Source organism: Rattus norvegicus, chromosome 6 (genome assembly GCF_021556685.1).
Source record: "Rattus norvegicus strain SHRSP/BbbUtx chromosome 6, alternate assembly SHRSP_T2T, whole genome shotgun sequence".
In the NCBI taxonomy this organism is placed as follows: domain Eukaryota; kingdom Metazoa; phylum Chordata; class Mammalia; order Rodentia; family Muridae; genus Rattus; species Rattus norvegicus.
In genome coordinates, this window is record NC_141539.1 from 19,154,632 (window position 1) to 19,180,819 (window position 26,188).

Here is a 26,188-nt window from a genome sequence, read left to right on the forward strand (position 1 = left end):
ACCCACATTTGACTTTTTAGCAAGGAAGCTAAAACCATACAATGAAAAGAAAAAGCATCTTCAACAACTGCTATTGGTCTAACTTGATGTCTACATGCAGAAGAATGCAAATTGATCTATATCACTCTGCACAAAACCCAAGTCCACATAGATCAAGGACCGCAACACAAAATTAGATCCAATAAATGTAATAAAGAAAAATTGGAAAATAATCTTCAATGCACTTGCACGGAAGACAATTTCCTGAATGGAACACTGATTCAGGCTCTAAGATCAACGATTAAATAACGGGACCTCATGAAACTGAAAAACCCCTGTAAGGCAAAGGACACAGTCAATCGGACAGATCTGCTGCCTACAGGTCAGGAAAAGATCTTCCCTAACCCTATGTCTGGCAGAAGGCTAATTCCAGATATAAAATGAACTCAAGAAGTTAGATTCTAATGAACCAAATAACTAAATAAAAATAGGGTTCAGAGCTAAGCAGGGTGCTCACTAGAAGAGTCTCGAATGTCTTAGAAATACTTGAGGAAATGTCCAAGGCCTTAGTCCTCAGTGAAACGCAACTCAAAATAACACCAAGATCCATCTTATGTCCATCAGAATGACAAAGATCAACAACTCAAGCAACGACACATGCTGGCGAGGATGTGGAGAACAGGAGACACTCCTCCATTGCTGGTGGGATTGCAAACTTGTACAACTGCTCTGGACATCAATCTGGCAGTCCCTGAGAAATTGGAAATAGTTCTACCAGCTATACCGCTTCCAGGCATATACCCAAAAGATAATCCACGTACCATATGGACAGGTGCTCCACTATGCTCATAGCAGCTTTATTCATAATAGCCAGAAACTAGAAACAACCCAGATGTCCCTCAACTGAAAACCGGATACAGAAAATGTGGTTCGTTTAAATAGTGGAACAGTAATCAGCTGTTAAAAACAAGGACATCATGAATTTTGCAGGTAAGTGGAGGGGAACTAGAAAATACCCTGAGTGGGGTAACCCAGATGCGAAAGGACATACATGGTGTGTACTCACTGATAAGGAGATATTAGCCCATAAATGACAGGATACACGTATACACTCCACTGATCCAAAGAAGCTAAACAAGGAAAGTTCAAATGAGGATATTAGAAGGGGTACAAAATAATCATTGGAGACAGAGGAAGGGAGGGACCTGGGTTGGAGAGGGGCTGGGGAGGGAAATGGGGGCATCAGGGTCAGGTGTGGTGTGAAACAGGAGAGAGGGCCCAAGGGTCAGGAGAATGAATAGAAATCTGCAGCTTTGGAGGTAGTCTCTAGCAAGTGCTGGAGACCTGGGATGGGGGAGGCTCCCAGGTGTCAATGCGGGTGACCTTAGCTGAGATGCATAGCAGAGAGGACAGGGAACCTGAAGAAGCCACCTCCTGTAGCCAGACAGGTCCCCCGAGAGGATAAGGATACCAATCCATCCACCAAACTTTTAACCCAAAATTAGTCTTTTCTCAAAGAAATGCAGGGACAAAGATGTAGCAGAGGATGAGGGAATAACCAACCACTAACCAGCCCAACTTGAGGCCCATCCCGTGGACAAATACAGATCCCTGACGCTATTAAAACACTCTGTTATGCCTGAAGAAATGTATCTATCATAAATTTCCTCAGAAAGGCTCCACGAGGTTTGACTGAAACATATGTGACCCACAGCACAACTTTGGATAGAGTTCCATGGGACTTTTAAGAAAGAGTTGGAGGAAGGATTGAAGGCCCTGAAGGGGATAGGAACTCCACAGGAGGGCCAACAGAGTTAACTAACCTGAATCTTTGGGGGCCCTCAGAGACTGAGTCACTAAACAAAGAGCATACATAGGCTGGACTGAAGCCCCCCACATATATGTAGCAGATGTGCAGTTCAGTCTCCATGTGGGTCCCTCAAGAACTGGAGCATGGGCTGTCCTTAAAACTGTTGTCTGTCCATGGAACTAGTTCTCCCAACTGTGCTTCCTCAGTGGGAGAGGAGGTGACTGCACCTGCAGAGACTTGATGAACCAGGCTACGGGGCATTCGGAGGGAGACCTCCTCCCTGTCTCTCTGAGGAGAAAAGGAGATGGGATGTGGGGAAAGACTCTGTGAGAAGGGGAACAGGAGGGCACACAGTGATCAGGATGTAAAATGAATAAATAAAGAAATTAATGGAAAAAAAAGAGAAAGACACAGAGATTTGCCAAATGTAAAACATGGCTTCATTGTTACCAGATACTTTTGTTTCCAATAAACACAATCTCTATGTCAAACATGTTATTCATATAAAGATAATATGACTCTTATTTTCTTTGAGTTATTCAATAAATACATAGATTAAATACTTTTAAGTTATAATGTTAATAGATGTAATTAACCCACACAAAGGACCCAGCTCTGTTTGTCCCTGTGCAAAGGTGACTTAAATTATGTAGAATAGGAACTGCTTTTCGACCAACTGTTAGGTGCTTTGCAATGTGCTTTTTATTACTCAATTGTGTATGGGAAGCATTTGCTCATTACATCAATATAGTCATTCCTATCTGGCCATGTAAGAGCTCGTTGTTTAAATTTCTTTAGTCTGTGAATGACCAGTTCTTAAGCAGGGAAAGAAGGCATCCATACATGAATCCATATACTCTCCATTTCTTTTGGTAAGACAGGATTTATTTATTTATTTATTTATTTATTTATTTATTTATTTATTTATTTTGTCATTTGTTGTTGTGCGCCTGAGCCTTTAGCAGGGGAATCTCTGCTCTTTGTATTCAGCTCCCTTCCCTTCTCTTTCAAAGTATTTTGTTTGTTTCATTTTTTTCCACTCAGATAGTCTATGAGTAAATGTGACTATCATAAAATCAGTGAGGAAGATGGAAAGCCAGTCATTAATTAGGCATTTTCTTATCAGCTTGAACAGAATTCCTATAATCATAACAGCTTTGGGGAAAGAGACAATGGGGAACACCAAACACAATTGCCCCAAGCCCACAGGTGCCCAGCTGGTGTGCATTTAATCAAGAACAAAGAGTTTCTCTGTGTTTCACTGGGGTTGCTACATGAATATCAAAACAGGCGAACCCAAGTTACATTTTACTCATGTGTCTTAGGCACCGAACTTTAATTTAATTTAAAATCTCCCCAATTTTAAATTCCATCTGCTTTTATTCCTGTATGATCAACTATAGTTTTACTTCTGAATGTTATATCTCAACTTTAAACAGCTTAGATCATGGTGAGAGGAGTAGGATATCAAAGTCAGTGACTCACAGTATAAGCATGGAAGTCATATGGAAAGAGAACATCTCACATAAATAGTGGGTTCTCTTCTTACATTTAAATCATTTGACAAAAAGGGAACAAAAGATGGTTAAAGGTCAAGAAATTAGAAGCCAGACCTTTCAACTCCACTGTCTGTCTATCTTTCTATCTCTGTTTTGATGGCTCAATATTTCAAGTAGAAGATAGTCACGTCTTCAGATCATAATTGTATAACACTTTGAGAGTGACTTGAAACTTTACATATTTCATTTTGAGTAGCAAATCAGCATCCTATAGAAGTAAATACTTTATTGCCTGTATCACTTTGTTGATAGAGAGGCAGCTTAAGTCAGAAAAAGTTAACAAAGGTAAGAATAGAAACAGAGACAAGGACAAGATAGACATATATTCGAATGATCTACAGCGCAGTGACTTATTCAGATTTGAATAATGTCTCAGGAATTTAACAACCTCATTAGAAACCACAAATATCCTGTTTACAATAGTCTTTCTTGTGTGGTCTTTCCTTACATTGTCCATGAGACGAGTTAATGAGGAAAAGAGTTCTGTTGTGCAAACATAACAAGTAATGCAGTTTACAGTCTGCAGTTTCATGAGGTGACAGTTTGGGCATAAACACATTGCATTTATGGAGCTGTTTCTAGGGAAACTCTGGTTGGAAAAGGAAAGCAAGTCCTAGCACTGAGATGCAAAATTCATAGGCACTGGGGTTTCCTTCATAGACCTTGACTTATGGCTTCCTTAGCTTAAGAATTGATCAGGCATCAGCAACAGTTCTGAGAATCTGTGTATCTGAAATACACAGATAAGACAATCTTAACAAGGTACAAGTGACTGCATTTATTTAAAGGTTTCATGGGGAATTTTTTTTTTTGGTTATTTTGTTTTGTTTTGTTTTGGGTTCAGCTTTATTATTTAGCAATAGATCTCTAGTCTTAGGCTCTGCTCCTTATTTCTTGCCAAAACTATAAAATCTTAGCTTTATATAAGGAGGATAATATTTCTTTGAAATTATAGCATTCAGATAAATGTACATGTTGCTGTATATATTGCATATATGGTATATTTTAGTTTATTACTATGATTGTATGCAAAATCTTATATATTCAATCACTCATCAATTGATTAACGACTAAACAGATGCCGTTCACTTATAATGTATTCTGAATTGTGGAAATTATTTACAGTCTCTAACAGCCAGTGCATTCAAAAATCTGAATTCAGCACACTGTTTAAATCTAAATCCTGGGTTTATTTCATTTGCTTAACCAGTGACCTTGAATTGTGTGAACCATTTCTTTGCAGTCCAGATGGAAACTTAAAATGAAAGATGTTCAAAAGATATTGTGGACAATTTTTTAAAAATTTAATATATCCTCTACAAAGTAATAGGTTATATTGTTTCATCTTTTATCAAAAACACATAAATTATTTCTATTACTATAGTATTCAGTACTTTCAGTTCAGTTTGCTTTGATCATGTTATACACTGTAGTGAGCAGTAAATAATCAGATGGTTTAGACCTAGACATTCTTACTGGTTCTGTGAACTATAAACCAATTTCCATATTATTTAAAAGGTCAACCCATGACAGTCTCTTTAGTTAAGGAAAACAAAACGAACAGAGACAAAGCAAAACAAACCCCCAAAATGCAACAAAATAACAACAAAAACAAAATGAAAACAAAACCCTAGCTCTCAGGGAGACGTCTGACTTAAAGAAGGATGGCAAAGGAAAGTTGTGATATTTAAGTTCTATTAAGTTCATTCTTTTTTTTTTTATGAAAAGCCTTGTCGTTTATCTCATTTTGCCCTGACAGAACTGTGATAAAGTAGGTATATTTTAATCAGATTTGCTAGTGATGAAAAAATGAATTGTAGAAACTTTCAGCATCTTGCCCAAGATGTAGCAAAATTGAAGATTGGGGCAAAGACAAAAATCCCATCATGGAGGAGAGGAAGTAGACAGAGTCCCACCACAAGGCAATCCCACCACGAGGCAACCCCACCACTAGGCCACCCCACCACTAGGCCACCCCACCATTAGGCCACCCCACCACTAGGCCACCCCACCACTAGACTATCCCACCACTAGGTCAGAAGCTGTGAGAAACTACTAGCTGCTAAAAGAGGGACGATCATTTTTCTCAGTGGAATGACAACTGGCTATAACAACGACACCCAGGACAGGTCACATGCCAGGAGCAGTTGGACAATACAAATCAGACTTTATTGACCACTTTTGTTTGTTTCTGTTGTGTTTTGTTTTGTTTCCATAAGAGAGAGAAAGAAGATGAAGTTAGGTACACAGGGAAGCAGGGAAGATCTGGAAAGAAGTGGGGGATGAAAAATAATATAATAAAAAGACACTATATGAAATTCTCAATGAATACATAAAGTAAAACAAATTTAATAGGTCAAAATAAATAATAAAGGTTAGGAAAAGTTTTGTTTTGTTTTTCTGGAATGACAGTCTAAACTTCCAGCAATTCTGCTACCAAGTCTGGCAAGGCCTGTAAATGAGACATTTGTCTTAAGTTTGCTGGCATTTTATAGCATCTCATTACAGGAGGCAACTGTTTTTAGATTAAAGTATTTGGTATTGCCCCTCAAATCTCAGGGTAGCATTGCTGATTCAGAGATTTGTGTCTTGCTAACTCTCTGCCCATCTCCCTAAGTTACATGCAATGTTTAATTTAAACGTATGTCATTAAAACTTTCCCTGCAAGCATCATTTGACTCAGTGGCGGGTTGAACTGAAGATGGACACACAAGAGTAGAAAACATAAGAGAGAGAGGGAAGATGGGGTTGGGTATACTGGCAGCCCCGCCTATTCTGTCAGTCACTGAAAAATCCCTCCCTCTACTCTGCCAAGAGAGCCAAGGAGGAAGAAAAGGCAGAGAGGAAGAACTGTAAACAGAAGTAGGAGGGTGTGTCCATCATCTGTTTGCAAGTCCAAGACCATAAAAACGTTTCTCTTTTTTCTGTGTCATCTGTATCCACCATTTTCTAGGTGTTCTAATTGCTGAGTGGTCTGCCTACGTATATTCAATAAATGGTTCCCAGTCTAGGACGACGAGCCAAGCACTATTCTTTTATCTCTAGTTTCCCCGTCTTCTTGTAAATTCTCTTAGGAAAAAACATGACTTGCCCTTCTTTCACGCTAGTCAATGCGGTGACATGCACAGTGTAGTAAAAAGAGGACGAAACCGAAGAGGAGACACAGCTTGGCGTCTGGAGACGGAGTCCATCAGTCACAGTCAGAAAGAAATTACGAAGATTGCTTTGTTTTAGCCTGTTTAAAGAAGTTGGCTTTGGGGAGAGTAGCATTTTGCTGTCTCTGTGGGATAAATTTCTTCTAGGGGTAAAAAAAAAAAAGTCTCTGCTGGTGAGCATTTTCAAGGTGACCCAAAAGGCTTAGAATTTAAACAACAAAAATGTGAACAGCCGAAAAGAATGCTGGGGAAAATAATGTTGGTGCCTTCTGAGAAGAAAGTACAGCGATTTAAAAATGAACGCAGTTGGATCTTTTGATGATTGGCATGCTTTCTCCCCAGAGAAATTATGTGCAATTACAGTTGGGAACTAAGCAGTAGTCTGTTGTGTATAGCTGGATTTTTTTTTTTAACTCACAAATTATCATCAATAAGCAAGTCAAATCGAATCTTCCAGTTCTGGGGCTCAGCAGGTGTTGGGAGTTGGTAAAGTCTGTGGTAGAGGAGAGAGAATTTTTCCTCTTGCTCAGCCTGTGCGGTAAGAGAGGGTTGGAACTGGAAGAGAGAATGTGTTGGAATGAAAACACGGAAGTTGGTGTGTGAACACATTTTAGGAGCCTGTAAGGCACACAGCAATCAAGTTGAGTTTTAACCACAGTCATCATTATTGTGAAAGATACTGCTTGATTTCTATTTGACAAATGAGAAAATTTAAGTTTTATAGGCGTGTTTGGAGAGATGGACTTAGCTAAATGGTAAAGGTGCTTCTACAGCTGTGAGGACCTGAGATCAAGTTTCTGGGACCCGTGCAAAAAACCATGTGCATAAGGCAAGTACTTATAATAGAAAAGGGCAAAGGGAGAGGAGGAGGAGGAGGGGGAGGGGGAGGAGGGGAGGAGGGGGAGGAGGGGGAGGAGGGGAGGAGGAGGAGGAGGGGGAGGAGGAGGGAGGAGGGGGAGGAGGGGGAGGAGGAGGAGGAGGGAGGAGGAGGAGGAGGGAGGAGGAGGAGGAGGGGGAGGAGGAGGAGGAGGAGGAGGAGGAGGAGGGAGGAGGAGGAGGAGGGAGGAGGAGGAGGGAGGAGGGGGAGGAGGGGGAGAAGAAGATACAGAGTTCCCAGAACTGACCTACGGTTGTCTTCTGACCATTACATACATGTATGTACACCTCATGTTCATACGCACTCACGCAAGGAGTGTTTGTTCATTCCATATGCTCAGGAGTTCAGTTCACATTGTTTGAATCCAGTATTTGTACCTAATGAAATGTTATTCAGACATCTGTCTGTAGTGCCGTGTCTCTTAGACATTGTGACATTTTAATCTCTGTGGTGGAGACTCAGAATAATTGTAGGCCATCTATGGTCATAAAGTAGCAAATACACTCAGGAGGAAGTTCATCTGTGAGAGGGGTGGCCATCCTGTCCCTACCTGGTAGCTCTTCGCCTCTTTTCCCTGACTGTGGTCTCTCTGCCCGTGAGGAAGCTGGGTTATGGTTCAAACGCGCACCAGGGCACCTTGTAGTCAGTTCCTCTTAATTAACTGAACCTCAGCTCCCAAGGCTGCAAGTCTCTAAGAGATAGCAATGCAAATATTTCGTAAATCTTATGTAGAAGACTTTATTTTTACTTTCAAGACCATTCATAGAGGTTTGGGGAAATCTTGAAACAGTTATTTAAAAGCTCACTACGCCCAGCTTCAAGCTGATTGACGTAGCCGTTGGGAGCCAAGGCAGTGAAGTTCCAGATCCACACTCTGATAAGTTGCAAGTACTGAACAGCAAACGGGACGAGTGACACATGTGACGTGTGGTTGCTATTTAAAGCATGTCCCTTCCTGAACATTCCCAAAGTTTAAGTAAATCATCTCCTCAGAAAATGGCCAACTTTATCATAAAAATTAAAAAAATATGTGATAGCTTGCTGTGGTGCTGACAAAGGCCAGCTTTAGGAACACTTTTCCTGAGTTGTACATAGTTGAGTAAGCTTATTAAACTATTAATTATCAATTTTGTTTTGACAACGTTCTATGTTTGCTACAGCTAGCTCTTTCTGAATCATGGATTTCTTGAACGATAATTATTACACCATTGGTTAGGGACCATCATGTCAAGGCTCTGAACTCAAGCTCCGTGTAGCTGTGTTCCAGCCCGAAGTCTCAGCCTAATTCTAACCCGTCCATTAAAAGTCAATGCCTCTCAATTTTTAATGACAGAAAGAGAAAGAAATAAAGAAAAACCAAGCCAAAAATATTATGTTAAAAATCTCAGATAAGTCAGAGCCCAAAATTTTAACAAAATAGCAATTAAAAGTATAACTATTTTTCAGGATTGTATTTAAAATTAGTATCTTAGCTATAAATTATATAAATCTATTTACGCACATATCAATATATTACTTATCTATTAATTTAATAGTGATTTTCCCAGTGGTATTTCACTTATTTCCCAATATTGACATAATGTGCATTACTTTAGATGTCTATACTTACTGACATAACGGTGAGCTCCCTTCTCTAAGTGTGTAATGAAACCATATGCATGGGGCATCAGTGTTCTGATTTTTCACAATTGCTTACATTATATGGAACTGTTCCAAGGATGTCCTCAGATTTTATCACTGCTTCCTTTGTCCCAGTTACATAGGTAGCCCTGGCTGACATAGCCCTCACTTCAAGCTCACGCAGATCCACCTACTTTTGCCTCCCAAGTGCTAGGGTTAAAAAGCATGTGTCACCAAACCACTGCTCCTTTTATTTGCTTTTAAAGCGAGTGTTCTGACAGATTGTCATATTTCTGAGGTTTGAGAAAAATGCAGTTCAGCATAACATACCTTTCAATCAAAACAGAAACAGATTTTCAAAGATTTATCACACAGACATTTACTTAGATGTTTTCAAGTTTCGTTGGAGTAGTACGTTGTTTCTGTGACATCCTAGTCCTAATATGTTATGTGAACATTTAAAATCTATTTTCCTGAATGCTTTTTGTTTTACTTTATTTCTATAAAACCCAAAGTTGTATACAATTCAATTTTTCTCAGATTTCCCTATCACATGATCAGATTCACTACTTTGTGGTTTGAAGATGAAATTCCCTATAGGCCTATGTGTTAATATACTTGGGTCCCAGCTTGCAAGAACCTTGAGGTAGGTCCTCAATGGAATAAGGCTCAAGGGGAGGGCCTGAGGTTTGACTGCTTGGTCACACCTCATGTGAACGTAGATGAAATGTGACTACTGTGTTAAACTCCTCCTGATAGGACTTCTGCTAAAATGGTTTACAATGTGAGACAAAATAAAGACTCTTGTGACAGGGATTAAGTAACACCATTTTCAGTGTTAGATATAAATATGAGAAAAGTCATGAAAACTTTTCCTAGCCCATGGAATCTTGAGTAGTCTGTCCTCTGTCTTACTTATTTTCTAAGAGGTTTAATTCTCTCTCTCTCTCTCTCTCTCTCTCTCTCTCTCTCTCTCTCTCTCTCTCTCTCTCTCACACACACACACACACGTGCATACCAAACAAGTCTGTATTTTCTTATATAATGCTGCCAATTTACATTCTATTTTGACATTTTCTTAAGTCAGAGGTCTATTCTATATTAGTACAGGCTGATGGTAATGATTAATAATATCGACAAAATTCATCAAAGGGCAGCTACTAATAAAACAGAAAGAGCAGAGAGGGAAATGCCAGGGAAAACTTCCAGTTAGAGCACCAAATAACTTGGCTATCTGAAAACAACTTAACCCTTCTTGTACCCCAAACCATTCTACACTTGCTGTGGTTCCCATGTCTGTATAAGCACTTTTTGTTTATTCTGTGAATAACACACACATTAGAGACAAATTTCTTTTCACATCTAATGGTGGCAAACTCACGTTTCAGGCTTTAAGCATTAATGCCATCTTTGTTTTATCATTGTCAGACATAAAGTAAGAATTTGTGTTTTCAAACTTGTTGTTTGGAAATTCTCATGCTCCACGATCTTTCAGAAACAAAGATAATTGCATGTTGATTCTATACTTGAATTAATGAATAGGTGAAAGATTTGTATATTTTTATTATGTAAATAGATTAATACATATATTGTAAACTAAAGACTGCACATGGCAGACATTCTTAACTCCTGCAGTGGGAAAATAATACATATAATCAGTTACTATTATCCTGAATCCAGATAAATTGTTTTGTCATGATAGCAAGAAAGAAGAAAATTTAAGATTTATTCATGCTGCAATCAGTTTAATAATTCAAGAAACTGGGAGAAGTGTGTATCTTATGTCTGAGTAATGACTCACAGTGTGGGAACTCCTTCAAAGGTCAGTTAACACAAAGAATACCCTTGCTATAGAATGCTCACTGATACAATAATATCATTTATTATGTGAATGAGGACATCAGGGAATTTAATTGCTTTTAAATATCATCTACCATGTGGCCAGGCTTCTGCAGACCTGGGAAATCCACCAGCAACCTCACAAAATCCTCTTCTCATTGATTGTTCATTCATATTTTATGAAAATCACATCAATTTAAAAGAACAGGAAAACACATTTTATTTCCCATTCTAAATATAATCAGGTCTGAGTGTGTAAGAAAAAACCTCCAGGAACGGCCGAAGTGAGAACAGCAAAAGGTCATTTTAGATTTTGTTGTTGGAAAACAGAAGGCAAAATAAAACCTGTAAGAAGAAAACGTAGAGTGGGGTATGCTTAGTAGATATGTTTGAGTGCAGAATAGCAAGGCTAATACATGGATGTTTGAGCAGCATTGATTTGGTTGGCTCCTCACATGACAGTGATAAGTGGATTCATGCATTTTCACTTAGGAACTGATCCCTCGCCTGGTACCACTAGGTTATAGTTAGTTGTTATATATAATGGAGACATTTATCTAACATTCAGGAATACGCTGGCAAGAAAACAAAAACAAAAACAAAATCTAGAAGAGTCCATTTCTTTCTCAAACTTTGGCTTATTTGCATCTTCTATTTAGTGGAAAAATAGTTTGCTACAGATTGTGTTCTTAAATTCACATCTTTCCCATTGTCTGTAGCCTCACATGCTGCCTTCCTTACACTGTTTGCTTGTGATTACTGTGCTCATCTGTTCAAAACACATCCAAGATCCACTTCGAATATCACCAGCACCTTTCCAAGTTCCAGACTTCCCTAGACACTCAGCAGTCGCAGCCCCATAGACCATGGATCTTCCCACCAATCAGGAAGAAGTTAGCACGGTCTAAAACAGAATTACCAAATATTCCAGCTCATTATTTTCTTCTAGTGACTTAAAACACATCTGTGGCTTAACTGCATATTTCATGTGAAATAGAGTTAAAGTCATTTTCTGTGAGAGTGGCACACTTATTTTCTAAGTAACATCTCCCATGGGGGTTTGTTGTCTAGTACAGTCTATTTTGAACCATTCACACTCGCACACAAACACCCACATTCTTCCTCATTTGTCTTCAAAATACAGCTTAAAGTTCCTGTTGTTTTTTAAAACATTTCATTTAGCTTTTTTAAAGTTTTTAGAATTCCATACGTTGGTACCATTTTTATGTCATTTCCTCTTATTCTCCTTTCTACCTTTCAGCTCTTCCTTTGCCCCGTGGCTTTATCTGGAATTTATGACCTCTTCTTCTTTAAAATATGTTCAGTATATGTGATTAGCAATGCTCTAGGGACATGTGTTTAGGGCCGGCCATTTGTGACTAGGTACTTAAGAAAGTTTGATTTATTTATTTTTTATCTTTTCTTTCCAATACCAATTATAGTGGATATGTGGTAAATACATTGGTAAATTAAAAAAATTAAGATTATATTACTAATGTCTAATATGGATTTTCATGAGTATATCTCCTCCAAGAAATAACTAAGTTTATTTGAGATAAGTGGAAGTGAGCAGAATCTATTCCACACATCAGATGACCCCTGGCGGTATCAATTTTTGTGTATCTTCCTATTGACAATGCAAAGCAGATTTCTCCATGCATTAAATTCCCCTCTCCTGTGTGACATGGTTAGGCTGCTGAAACCAAAACAACATCTATTCTCTAAATAAAATAATCAAGATTGGAGGAGAAGGAAATTTCACCATATTGATAAGACCTCTACAAAAATACGCATCTATTTTCAGACTAAATGTGGAAATGCTCCAACATAAGAAAAACAAGTTGGACATTCAGCCTTCGTTTCTTCTGCATATTCGCAGCATGAAGGTCAAAGTTTGTAAAGTTATATTTGTAAAGTAAAATAAAAGCTGTAGACCATGAAATATAAGTAAAATTGTCCTTATGTTCCAATAATACAATATTGTAAACGAACCCCTAAATATGTATGTTTAAAAAAAATTTAAGAGTTATTTTCAAATTGCTGATTTTAAAATACTTCAGGAATATACAAAATATACAAATTATTACATAGACTGACTTGAAATACACTGTCAGATATTGAAATAGTTTCTAATTGAATCTTAACATAAGATTTGCAAAGGGCAAACACTTTAAACTATAATTTGATATGAAGTAAAGCTAAATGTAGAAGTGTATGAGCACACATACCATGTCCATGGATAAAAATGCTCAATATTAAAAAGGCACCCACGTTCTAAATTTATCTATGGAGTTGGTACAAGCCAAACTAAAATCAGAGCTGATATTTGGTTAGAAATAGACAAATTGTTTATATGAATCAAATCATCTTGAACCAAAAAACAGTCAGGAGGGTTATCAATGAACCCTATAATCAGTTTACCAAAAAATTGGAGCAATCACAATAATATAATATTAATGAAGGTAATAAATTTAAGACAATATAAGACTCACTCTAATAGAGTACAGTAGAAGTATTCTGAAGTGGAAAGTTCTGGTTGTCATATGATGCTTTCCTGAATCAGATTCATGTGTTGTTTTGCTGAAGCAGACCGGTGAGAAGACACGTGATATTTGGAGAGAGTATTAGTAGGTCCTGACAGAGTGACGTGCACTTGCATTGCTAGTCAAATGCTCCATTGGTCTTGCGTCTTAACTGATCTTCACATATTGTGAAGAGAGGCATGGCTGTTTCTGCTGGGTTGGGCCACAAGCAGCTGATTCGTGTTTGATGATACTTTTCAACTAGATGGTTGGTATCCTGACACTACTAAACGGGAGTGTTGGTATGTTGACAGTGGAGATTGGAATCTCCCCGGAAGAACTATGTCTAAACAGCTCCACATCCCCGTGTCTTATCTTCAATCTTTTCTCCACTACCTTTGGTCAGTGGGCTAGGAGGGTTGAAGTATTTGAGAACCTGTATTAAAGTGAGTTTTGAAAAATCTAAGCCTACAATACTCCACTAGAATCTTTTTTCACAGACAAGCTCTATACAATAAACCCAAAACAGATCATACAGTAAAGATCTTTCTCCTAATAGCTAAGCATTTAAAAAGCACAACTGCAGTTCGATGAACTTAGAAGCCATTCTGCTCACTCCTGTGAGAGAACTGACTTCAGAAATTTGCATCCCTAGTCGGTCATTTTGATCCATGAAGATTTCTATTCCTACCCTTATGGAGAACATGAATGGACAAACATATTAAATGGTACTTTGCTCACAGGTATCATTTCGATACTACAAATCAGTTACCAAACATAGGGAAGCCTTCCTTTTATGAGATCAAAGGGTGACATAGAGGCTGTGGCTTCTGTGAAGCTTTCTTTAATGATGTGAAAGGAAGAGTAATAGGGCCCAAAGCTCACAATCTAAAGTTGTCTTTTAATGAAGGGCCACACTTGCTCCTTCTATGATATTGATCAGGCAGCCCAGCTACTAATGACAACTAGACTTTACTCTCTTAATATACTCCAAGTAAGGGAGCACAACCCTGAACACTGGAGGACAGCAGAGAGCAAAGGGCAGGGGTGAAAGTGTCTTGCAGTAGACACAGGTATCTTTGCCATTATTCAATCAGCAACTGATTCAGGAGGCACTGTGGCCAGCTATTTGAACCCTGAGTCAGGATCCCACCTAGTTACACAAAAAATGTACTTAAGTACTATCTACAAATATAGATAGGTTAAAATGTACACCTCTGGTTTATTGTGACAGTGGCAAAAAGTTTGAAATGTTGGAAGAAGCAATTCATAGGACTAGAAAAAAATAAAGACTGGGGAGCTAGAAAAAAATGTTGATCTACTCTAAAAGTGTGTGTGTGTGTGTGTGTGTGTGTGTGTGTGTATGTGTGTGAAATCAATTAATTGCAAACATACCACTGTGCTCATTTACTGGATGCTTTCCTTTGAACTTATTATATTTACTAGATTTAGTAAGCAGGAGGATTTAATGAAGTTCAGATGTGACAAGGACATTGTATATTTAAGATGAAACATTGTGGCTGTAAAGAGAGCTGACGGTGTCTTCTACAAGATAGAAACACGATTCTTCTCTGAAGGTATGACTTAAAAGGCTGATGTTAAACAAACACAAAGCAGGGTAGAAAGGCACAAGTAAATTAAAAACACTTGAAGTATAATGGGAGATAGATAGCATTCGTCAAAAAGCAAGCCAGAATCAATACTGTAAATGCATCTAAGGCATAAGAAGAGTAAGAAGAGTAAAACAAATGAAAAGTAAAAAAAAAATCTGGATTTATCCCATCTGTACGGTTGACCTTTCAGAAATTAATTAATAGAAAGATGGCAAAAACAAGGATATTTCACCTTTGGACTTAGAGAGTAAGGATAAGAAGAGAGGACAATAGGTTGAGGCAACTGTCTCACATGTTTTTAACTTGATAGGCAAGAGGTAAAGAAGATGGTGGATGGTGTGCCATCTAGAGAAAAAGGGATGGCAAACTAATGGATACACTCTTGCTTTGGTAAGGCATCTAATGAACAGCTCAAACCATTAGATTCAACTTGCTATTTAAATAATTGTGCCAAAATCAAAGGTGAAACACAAAGTGCTTTGTATTTGAGCCCAAATAAGATATTGGATACTCATCCCCATGTTATAATGAAGGCTTACTACTTCCTGCAACTAACTGGATAGACTCAAAGTGATGCTGTAGTGTTGAGAGCTGCAGCTCGCTGTGGATCATCGTAACAGAAAATTTTAAGTTCTAATTGTGTCCGGTAACTTGGCTATGAATCAGGTAAGAAATGTGTTAGTAGAAAGCACTGTTTTTATATCATTTTGATGATAGATATCATAAAATATAAGTTGTGTTTATGTGAGTGTTTCATTCTCCAGCAGAACAATAAGCAGTAAATCTTCCTCTGTAAGTTCTACTCATTAGCTCTCACAATCCTCGTGGGACAAGAAAGTAGATGTCATTTACTTTCTCTTTTCTGGTGAGGGTTCAAAGACGAAATAGAATGTGTCTGCAGAGACCCAGCAAGTATATCTGAATAGATTAGCCAGCATTTGTAAGAGAGGAATGGGATGCCTAGTATATGCCACAAATGCCAAAATAGCCTGGAGAGCTATCATACCCACTGGTTACATAGCGGTATGCAGAAGTCAAAGTTCCATGCTCATAATGTCTATAGTACAGAGTAGAATGGGAAAGCTCCTGTGAGTTGTAAGACACTGAATTTAAAAACTGAAGTATTTAATCAGACACCATAGTAATGTGCAATTTGTGTGCACATTTTCGATTTCTTAAATCATTAGAAAACAAATTGTATAAAATATTAACACTCAGAATCTATTAGTCCAACTAAGTTATTTTCAGGAGTCTGTGGCAAATTCTGAGTTGTGGTTCTTTGAGGAGTGAAGACACACAATCACAACAGTGAGGACCACTAAGGACAGCAGAAAACAATACTAGCAAGATTTTTATCTTAATTCAGCATCACTAAACAGACTCTGCATTTTACTTAAGTAGTTTATAGGAAAGTGCACCAGATATCTAGAAGGAAAAACTGTGTGCTGTTTACTAAGGATCAACGTTTGAAGTGTTTTCCAGAAACCTCATCTGAATTGACTTATACTAAAATGTCCATATAAACTACAAGAGTAGAATTTCTAATGTTAAATTTTGGAAATATGCTCAAAATATTAAAGAATTTTATTATGTAGAAGGCTAGGAAGAAAGTCATTTAGGCACCAGAGGAACTTTGATATTAATTATACCCCAGCACCAATACAACTGGTTATTAAATACACATTTCCAAATATTGTTGTATTCTCCAGAGCTTAAAGGACAAGATAGAAAAGGCAATAAAAGTTTAAGGAGATTTAGTAACTCTTATATTTCCCATCAGTCTAGAAGCTTAATTACCTAATCCATTTGTTAATTTTCTTCTCACTATCTTTCAAAATAGCTGCTCCTAGATACTCCAAGGGGGAAAATGTAACAAGAATCTTGTAGATATTATCTCCGGGCCAGACTTCTTGTACATTTTGTTTACCCAAAGATGTTCAAGCAACAGCCACAGAGAGCTCTTTGCTCTGATATGATTTCATCTCCCCTTTGCAGGTGGCTTAAAGTAGTAGTAAGTGCAATCAAGTTAAGTGACTGGTATTGCAGGGAGACTTAGGCAGGATTAAAGCCTGCTTTCTGTATTTCATACTTTTTACTGCTAATTGCAAGAACACAATAAAACATAGCAACTTAAGTTCCTGTGAGTTTTTTCCTGCTGAGAACATGGGCCTCTGCCCTCTGCCCTCTGGCTACCCACCTTGCACCATTGATCCAAAATAGTAATCTGTGATCCTGCCTCAGACCCAGAACCCAGATTGACTGCTGCCCCGAAGCTGGAGGACAACTCGATCTGTCCCGGCCTGCTGAAGGAAGAGAAAGAATAGCAAGAAGCAACTGAACATACTGATGAGTACAAAACGAAGTAAACAGACTTAATGAACAGGCCAGTGAGGAAAGTTTGAAAGTGGAACAAAAACATAACAAAGTCCGCCAACCATTTTTTCAGAAGAGATCAGAAGCGATCCCAAACCCCAAATTTTTTAGATAACAACACTTGTCAGCCATCCACAAGTGTCTGTACTGCTTGGGGAGGAGGAGGGGGAGGAGTCTCAGAGCTGAAGTAACAGACTTTGAAGACATTAAATCAGGTTTACAGAATATTTTTGATGAAAATCCTTACTTTGGAAATGAAGTTTTCTCCAAATAATTACATCTGAATGAGAATGATGACCCGTCTTCAAAGTCCACCGAAATCAAATGGAAATCTGGAAAGGATTTGACAGAATGCTCAAGGCAAAAGCAGAATGAGGCCGGCAGGAAGAGGCAGAGAGCGTCTGTACCTCAGTTACTGAGCGTTCCGATGCGGGTGCTGACGAGTTAGAGAGGTCATCAGCTATATTTGGCCCAATCCCTCGCAGTACTAGAGGCAGAAGATGATGACTACAGTGACGACAAGGACAACAGTGACAAGGAAGACAGCAATGAGGAAGACAGTGACAAGAGGAAGGGTTGAAAGATATTGATGAAGAAGTGGATACGGATGAAGATGAAAAAGGTAAAAATGGCGATGAAGGGGCAGAAGGAAAGGAGGATGAAGGTGAGGATGACTACACAGAAGACCGATGGATTCCAAATTTTTTATTTGTTTTCTTTTTCTTTTTTAATTTTCTCTAGTCCCTGCAACCAAGTTGCAGTCATTTCCTCGCCCTCTCTCTTGGACGATTTCACCCTAAGCTCTTTCAGCATCATGGTTCTCAAGGAACTGGGGGGCAATACCTTGAGCAAAATACAACAGGAGAAGCATCTTCCCATTTCTGTTCTAAATTCATTTCTATCCTCCTGTCTCCAAATATGTGGATTCAAAACCATCACCATGCTCCGTGGGAAGAAAGAAAAGCTGTCTAGTTTCATTGGCTCTGCTAGAGGCTGTAGGTGCTAGGTCTCTGTGTCATAGTGCATGGAGTTCTAGCTTTTTTCCTTTCTCTATATATTGGGCTCAGAGATTACACCAAGTCTCCAAATACATACAGCATTTACCAATATGGGTCTGTCTACCTTCTTTTGTTTAATAAAAAGAAAGAAGCGAGGGGGGGTACAGTCAGTAAGGGTAGGTTTGATGTCCCTGGGAGCGGGTGGTAAGTAGTCATTTGACAACATGGCTTCTCATTTAGCATGTTTAATTGTGATGTTTATCAGACATCCTTGCAGTTTATGGTGATACTTTTAACCTAAAATTTTCTCCTAACGATGACTTTTCCCTGTCACTCAATGGGAGAATCAGCAAAACCTGTAGTATTTTATTTGGAGTTAGCATTCTCTGTTGTAACTTTATTTTTATTATGCATTTATTTATTTATTTATTTATTTATTTTGTTTTTTCACTGTAGGGAAATAGATGCTCATTTTAAATGTTGAAGAGTACAAGTTGCTTTGTTACAATAAAACCAATGTGTAAACAAAACATTATTATAACTGGGAGCTAGAAATACGGTAACAGCTCTGAACACCTCATTCCAAGTTCCAACATTCATGGAAACACAGAGCACATCAGTTACCTCAGGCCAAAGAGGTCAGACACAAGGATGTCCCGAAGACTCACTGACCAACCAGCCTAGACAATCAGTGAGCTCCAGTAGCAATGAAATATTATCATTCACCAAAAACATAAAGAGAGAGCAGTAGAAAAAGAAACTTAGGTCAACTTTGGCCTCCATGCATTCACAAAAGCACAAACATGCACATGTGTATACACACATACACACACACACACATAAACACTTTTTAATTTTTTTGAAGTCAGATAAGGTATGATACACACTTATCTTCAACACTGAAGAAATGAAGACAAATGCCTGGAGCTCACTAGTTGGCCAGCATATACTAATTGGTTACTCCAGACCTCAGTGAGATGTTTTCCCTCAAAAATAACTAGAGGGATCGGTCCCTGAGAATTAAACTGGAGGTTAACTTCTGGCATCCACAGGCACACTGTATACACAGGCACTGTCAACTATATTTACAAGTTCACACGCATATCTGAACAGGTATACATACCCACACAGCCACACCTCATCCCCTCCCCCACCCCACACACATACTTCTAAGTTCTTATAATTCAGTACTGTGCATAGAGCTGCATTAACAGCCATATTGGAACTGTAAAGAACATTCTGTATATTGATCCCATTCAAAACATACTTTTCTCCTCTGAGAGGCAATTGCATCTTCAATCCTACCAGTTCAAATTACACACTTCTTTTCTCCTAGAAGCCTGGTTTCTTTTATGTTTGGCCTGTTTGCACTGGGGTTCTGCTAAAACCCAAGTCACTAGACACTCATTATTAAAGTAATAGAAAGAAATGGTGTGTTCTCCACTAGTACATTTAAAAGCTCACATCTCTCCAAAAGAAGCTTATCACAAAGCCCCCTGCTTCCTCCTAGAAACATGATCAAGATACACACACACACACACACACACACACACACACACACACACACAAATTCTGGAGAGTTATACAGAGAAATTATTTTCTTATGTGTAAACTTATTTTCTTATTATTAAATATGTAATATTTAAAGACACTTCACTGGTATATTTAACTGATATATTTACTGAATGCCTACAGCTTACCAAGATTTGGTGATACATAAAAGTAAACAAACAAAAATGATAAATATACATGATTCTGATAGAAGTTCATTCCTAGTGAAAATAAGTAGAACAAACCAGAATCAATACTTAAGTTACATGATGTGTTTGGAGGAGCCAAACACTTAAGGAACAATCTTGAATGGGCAGAACCAATTGGCTTGGGAATCACCAGTTTTCATCTAATTGTCAGGGTGATATTTCACAGAAGAGTCAGAAACGAGGAGAGAGTGACTTGTGCAAATATCTATGGAGGGAAAAATACCCCAGATACCCAGATACAGGAATGCCTAGTGCACATACTGATCAGAAGTTGTGGGTGTCTGAAACTCTTTGACATGAAACTACATTTTCATTGTAAGGATTCAGACTTCGATGTAAATATCATTTCCACAAAGACACCCACACCTACCCACACCCACCCATACCCACACCCAAGAAACAAAAAACACACAAATAGACATACAGACACACATGTCACACCAAACAGACACACATACCCCCCCCCCTCTCTCTCTCTCTCTCTCTCTGTGTGTGTGTGTGTGTGTGTGTGTGTGTGTGTGTGTGTGTGTGTGTGTGTGTGTGTGTTCTTTCCCATGTCTCTGTCTCTCAGGATGCCCAGGTATGAGACTCGGTGTTTCAGATTCAGCAGCTCTTTTTATGTGGTTGCTGCAGACCAAAACTGAGGTCCTCAAGCTTCTAGAGCAAACACTTCAGATCCTGAGGCATCTTCTTACCTGGTAACTATACAAGCTCAGTTCTCTATGGATGCAAAAGTGACAAGTACTGTATCTGCTTGTATTCTAATGCTAATTGTGGTTTAAAACAAAACAAAACAAAACAAAACGCTTGCACTAAAACAGATGCATGGGAACCTTCCCCAAATTGGTTCTGATTGGTAAATAAAGATGCCAACAGCCAAGAGTTGGGAAGGACAGACAAAGGAGGGATTTTAGGGTTCCTAGCGTTGGGACCAGGAGGAGAGAGAAAAGCAAGATCTGCCACACCTGGAGAGTGTGGAAGAGAGGAGAGGGGCCAAGCCTGAGAATAGTGGAGAACAGGGGGGCATCGCCACCATGTAAAGGAGCCAAGAGAATGTGGCCTAGAGTGTTGTCCAAGATCAGTCAAGATATAGCAGCATTAGCAAGAAATAACTTGGGATTAACTGCATGGAGATTAGGCAGTAGTCCAGCTGTTGTGCTGTTTAAGGCACACTAAAAGGTAAAGGCAATGTGTGTGTCTTTCATTCGGGAACCTAGACTTCCGAAGCTGAAGTGAACCTGCCGCTGAGATTTACTATTGTTTGTTTAAACACAGTTCAGCAACTGTCCCAGATTTTTTTTCCTTAAATCTAGGGAAAGGGAGATGTTTTAGCTTTCAGCATCTGAGACAGATGTAATCCCTTCCTACCCCTTTACTGTTCCTAATGGTATATTATATTTTAATATGTTTCATATAATAATATCTTCCTTAAATGCATCTAAGCCAAAGAATAAACATTATTTTTTTCTGTTATATGTTGAACCTATGCTTTCTAATTCTAAGATTTCATCATTGACATATATTATAAATTCAATGGTTGGAAAAGTTTCTACTTCATTTACACAATTACCTCAGATGATTTCTATTTTTTTTCATGAAAATTACTTTCCTTCATGAATCCATTAGCTTTTATAAAAAATCTATTTTTCATTTTCAGAAATAACAAATATTTAAACCATATTAATTAAGATTTTTCTATTAAGTGTTTATTATAAAACTAGAGATGTTTCACTCATCAGATTTGGTAATAAACATAATTTTTATCATTTTATTCCCTTACATCATATATTTTCCTCTATCTTGGGTTTATTACTTGAAGTTATAAATTGCAGAGAACAGATTCTATTCTGACTCCTGTAAGCTTAATAGGATTTTTGAGCATTTTGGCTAGGTGCTTTTCCTCACTGAAGTCTGAGATGGAGCCCTGAGGGAATGAACTTTGTTGACAAGCATATTTATGTGTAGGTTTTATGGACTCTGAGAAATTCAGTTTACAGATTTCTTTTCCTAGTTTCTGATAAAAATACAAGCTTATGAAAGAAAAATAGTATCAAAAAATAGTATGCAAAATATTCTGGTGTCTCCATCCAGAAAGGGTGAATGGGAGATGGGGGTTGGGGGAGGATAACATAGATATTAAAAGTAGGAACTAGAGTTCCATCTGTAGAACTCTATGAGGAGTGCTCTGGGTACATTCTGGATAAAAGAGAGGAGGAATTGGCCAGTTTGAAGAGCTTCTTTGCCTTCTGCTGTTCTTTCTCCTTCTTTTGGTGCAGATGCACATAGATAGGCTGTCTGCAGCTCTCCATGCTATCTGATGTGTGACTTGAATGTGCACTGGCTCAGCATGGCAGAGCAGAAGGAACTTAGCTGCATCCTTCTTGATACTGCAGGGTCCTCCTGCGTGTCCTGGACTCCCCATACCTAAATTCCTTTGCTTTAAATGGGAAGTGTTTCCTTTCACTTAAACCATGTTAAAATGCCCATTTTATTTACAAAAGATCCAATTCCTTACTTATACAATCATTTGAATCTAGTCTTGGGAAATAGAATGCAGTGTTATGAAGAAAAAAATGTTATGAAACTAGAATAAGAGGATTAAATGTGGAGGAAGATGGGAGCCAAGGTAAAGGGTGGCATGAGAAGAGAAACTTGTTGGGTTTTTTTTCCTTTACTGTCTACTGTAATGCTAAGCTCTGTCCCCCAAGACCTGGAGTCTGCAAGTAGCCTCTGGGACTCTGTCCCAAGTTAATTCTGATCAGTGAATAAAGATGCCAGCAGCTAATAGTTGGGAAGAAGAAAGATAGTTGGGAGCTGAGTCTTTGAGGACTTGAGTCAGAGGAGAGACCACAGGAGGGAAAGGAGAATTCACTATGGAAGAAGAAGAAAGTGCAGGAGGGAGAGAAAAAGCCACCATGGGGTAGAAGTACACAAAATGTGGCCATGTGGGCTGGCCAATTATAATCAAGAGCAGCCCAGGTGAAACATAGTAAGTAATAACTTGTGTCATGGATAGAAAGATGTATTCTAACAGCACACAGGGTAGGCAGCTGCCCAGCTATTGTGTTGCCTAAGGCAAATTCTGGGAACATAAATGGTCTAAGGCAGGTAGGGACGCCATGCTGGGATTCCTTAATATTTTATAGCAACTGACTCTAATGGTCTGTTGAAAAACAAGGAAACCCACTGTGGAAAAGGCCCCAGGGAGTGGGGGACGTCTGGTGGGGTGAGGGTTAGGGGGTACATTCTCTTGGAGTCTGGGGACGAGGAATGGGATGAGGAACAGTCAGAGGGTAGACCAGGAAGGGCATAATTGTAAAATATGGATAATTACCAGATTGTAAAAAAAAGATTTAATAGTAATAATAATAATAATAATAATAGTAATAATAGGAAGAAGAAGAAGAAGAAGAAGAAGAAGAAGAAGAAGAAGAAGAAGAAGAAGAAGAAGAAGAAGAAGAAGAAGAAGAAACAGAAGCAGAAGCAGAAGCAGAAGCAGAAGCAGAAGCAGAAGAAGCAGCAGAAGCAGCAGAAGCAGCAGAAGCAGAAGAAGCAGAAGAAGCAGAAGAAGCAGAAGCAGAAGAAGCAGAAGAAGCAGAAGAAGAAGAAGAAGAAGAAGAAGAAGAAGAAGAAGAAGAAGAAGAAGAAGAAGAAGAAGAAGAAGAAGAAGAAGAAGAAGAAGAAGAAGAAGAAGAAGAAGAAGAAAAAGAAGAAAAAGAAGAACAAGAACAAGAAGAACAAGAAGAAGAATAACAGTCCTCTGGAATGCTTTTGACATAACAAAGTTTGTAAAAATGCCTGAGGCTTATGAACTCTTTACATTAAGAACTGCTGGGGTTCACAAGACATAGATGCATAGCTGTCTTTGTGATATCTTTTTTCGATTGGTGGAGTCCATACCTACTCCACAGAGAATTCCCTCTATTTCAGCCCAGACTCCAGTGCTAATATACTTTCCTTTAAAAGAAAGGGTGAGGTGGACAATGCACTAATTGGATTTTTACTGTACTATGCATTCTCTAAAGTCCTGTTCATACAGGTATTTATTGTGTGTACATAAATGCATACTGCATATGTGTACAATAATGATTATAACTTCATAAACATTTATTGAGCATCTGTAATTTGCTCCATTTAGAAAACTAACATATTTTTGTCATTCTTAAGATTTTTTTTTGTTTAACTCAATAGGGTTAAAATGTATATTAGTATTAATAAATACTTGAAAATATTATGAAACAGGACATTATGCTACAACAGAAAAATGTATTTCAGATATGGTTGGATTTAATTCTAGGAACATGATTACCTGGTGATTACTTTCCAAAATGAAATGGGCTTACCTGAGATGATTCTCCTTAAATTAAGAGAAATGAGAAAATCCTTCCCATATTAGAATGCTTTGTTCTTGCTGCTTGCGTTGTCCTGGAAAGCCACAAAAGCCCAAACAAATTAAATAGTGAAGAGGAATTAACCCAAATAAATTAAAAATTAGGCTTTTAATTAGGTGGTTCAACTTCTAATTTGTGTTACTTTCTTTCAATGCCAATGAGTTGTGAATTTATATTAGAGTAGCACTAGCACCCAAGTGAGACAAACATAATCCAAGGCATAATATCTGATCTGAATTCTATTGCTAATACGCCTTGAGGAAGTTTACCATAATAGACTGTGTTCTGTGTGTGTGCATGTGTGTGCATGTGTGTGCATGCATGTGTGTTTGTAGGTTTTGGAGAATCACAAATTCAGAAAAATGTTAACTGAATACTCTACATTGATTTCAATGAGACACCTATGTTGTTGTATGCACCCACCCTTCAAGTGGCCGAAGGAAAAATGACTTTGGAATCATCGCACTGTACAAAGATACATGATTTACTACTGACTAAATGACCTCAGAACAATTTAATCCATCTCAGCCTCCATTCTGTACCTGCCCTAGCTCTTACTCCTGGCCCATAAAGCACAACACCCATGCTTCCTTCCTAGCTTTGTCACTGATGTCCTCCATAACCCTCAGTGTGTGTCACTTGTTTGAATTGCACTTCAGATTACTTATAAAGTTCAAGGTTCACTTATAGAGGTCAAGGTTAAAACAGACATCTCCTTGCATTTCACTTCTTTTGTTGCTGTTAACTTTAATAAAAAATTATATCAAACTTACAGAAAGGATGACTAGCAGTAAAAATATCCTCCATATCCCTTCCCTAAGCCTTCTTAACTTACACTATATTTCTATCCTTCTGTCTTACAAAGTCTGTACAAGTATAATTTTCATTTGCATAAATTATTATTTATGTGTCATTTGGAAATGATGACCACATATTTTCAGTTTACCCATTCGTGCATATGTATATTTCTTAATGTATACAACTTATTTGACTTGATCATATTCAGATTTGAGAGATTATTTCAAACTATAAGGAATATATAAAATGTCCTGTGAAATCCAAAGAACTAATAAAATTGTAAATTGTTCCCTTTAGAAGCTAATCCAAAGCATGTTATAAAAGTCCTTGTGACTATATTTTCATGAAATCCTAAGGAGATGAAAATTTCATAATTTTTAAGTCTTTTCAAGGTGTTGGAAATATATTTATAATTGCCAGCAGCCTCAGGAAAAGTATTTTAGCATACTTAATAGATAGCATATTCTATGTATTAAAACACTGCATAAAGGTCCAAATTTACTTGCTTAAGTACATTTTAATTATATAAAATAAAGTCTACTAAAAATAGTATGTCCCAAGTATCACTGATGAGGGTTTTATCCCCAAATCTGATATCATTTTGCTTTTATAAATGCCTCATTACATTAATACATCAAATGTTAAATTGCCAGTTCAGATAGAATATTGCCATTTATGAAGCACGGTCATTTCTAATATTAAAAAAATGACTAATAAAGAGGCTTGTAAAACTTAATCCTTGCCATGGGCCAATCAGGCACATGTAGTATGTTGATGGTAAGGAGAGGATGTTACTTTGAAGGAAAGACATGTTTAAGGCAGAGCTAAGTGAAGCAAGACCACCCCCTCCAATTTTAAAGTATGTGTAACAAAGGTGTATTGAAAAATGACAAT

General features: G+C 38.0%; 1 pseudogene; it reads left to right on the forward strand.

The window, feature by feature from the left end:
- Positions 1-6,468: 6,468 nt before the first annotated feature.
- On the forward strand, positions 6,469-18,088 carry Set-ps7 (Set nuclear proto-oncogene, pseudogene 7; annotated as a pseudogene).
- Positions 18,089-26,188: the final 8,100 nt, after the last annotated feature.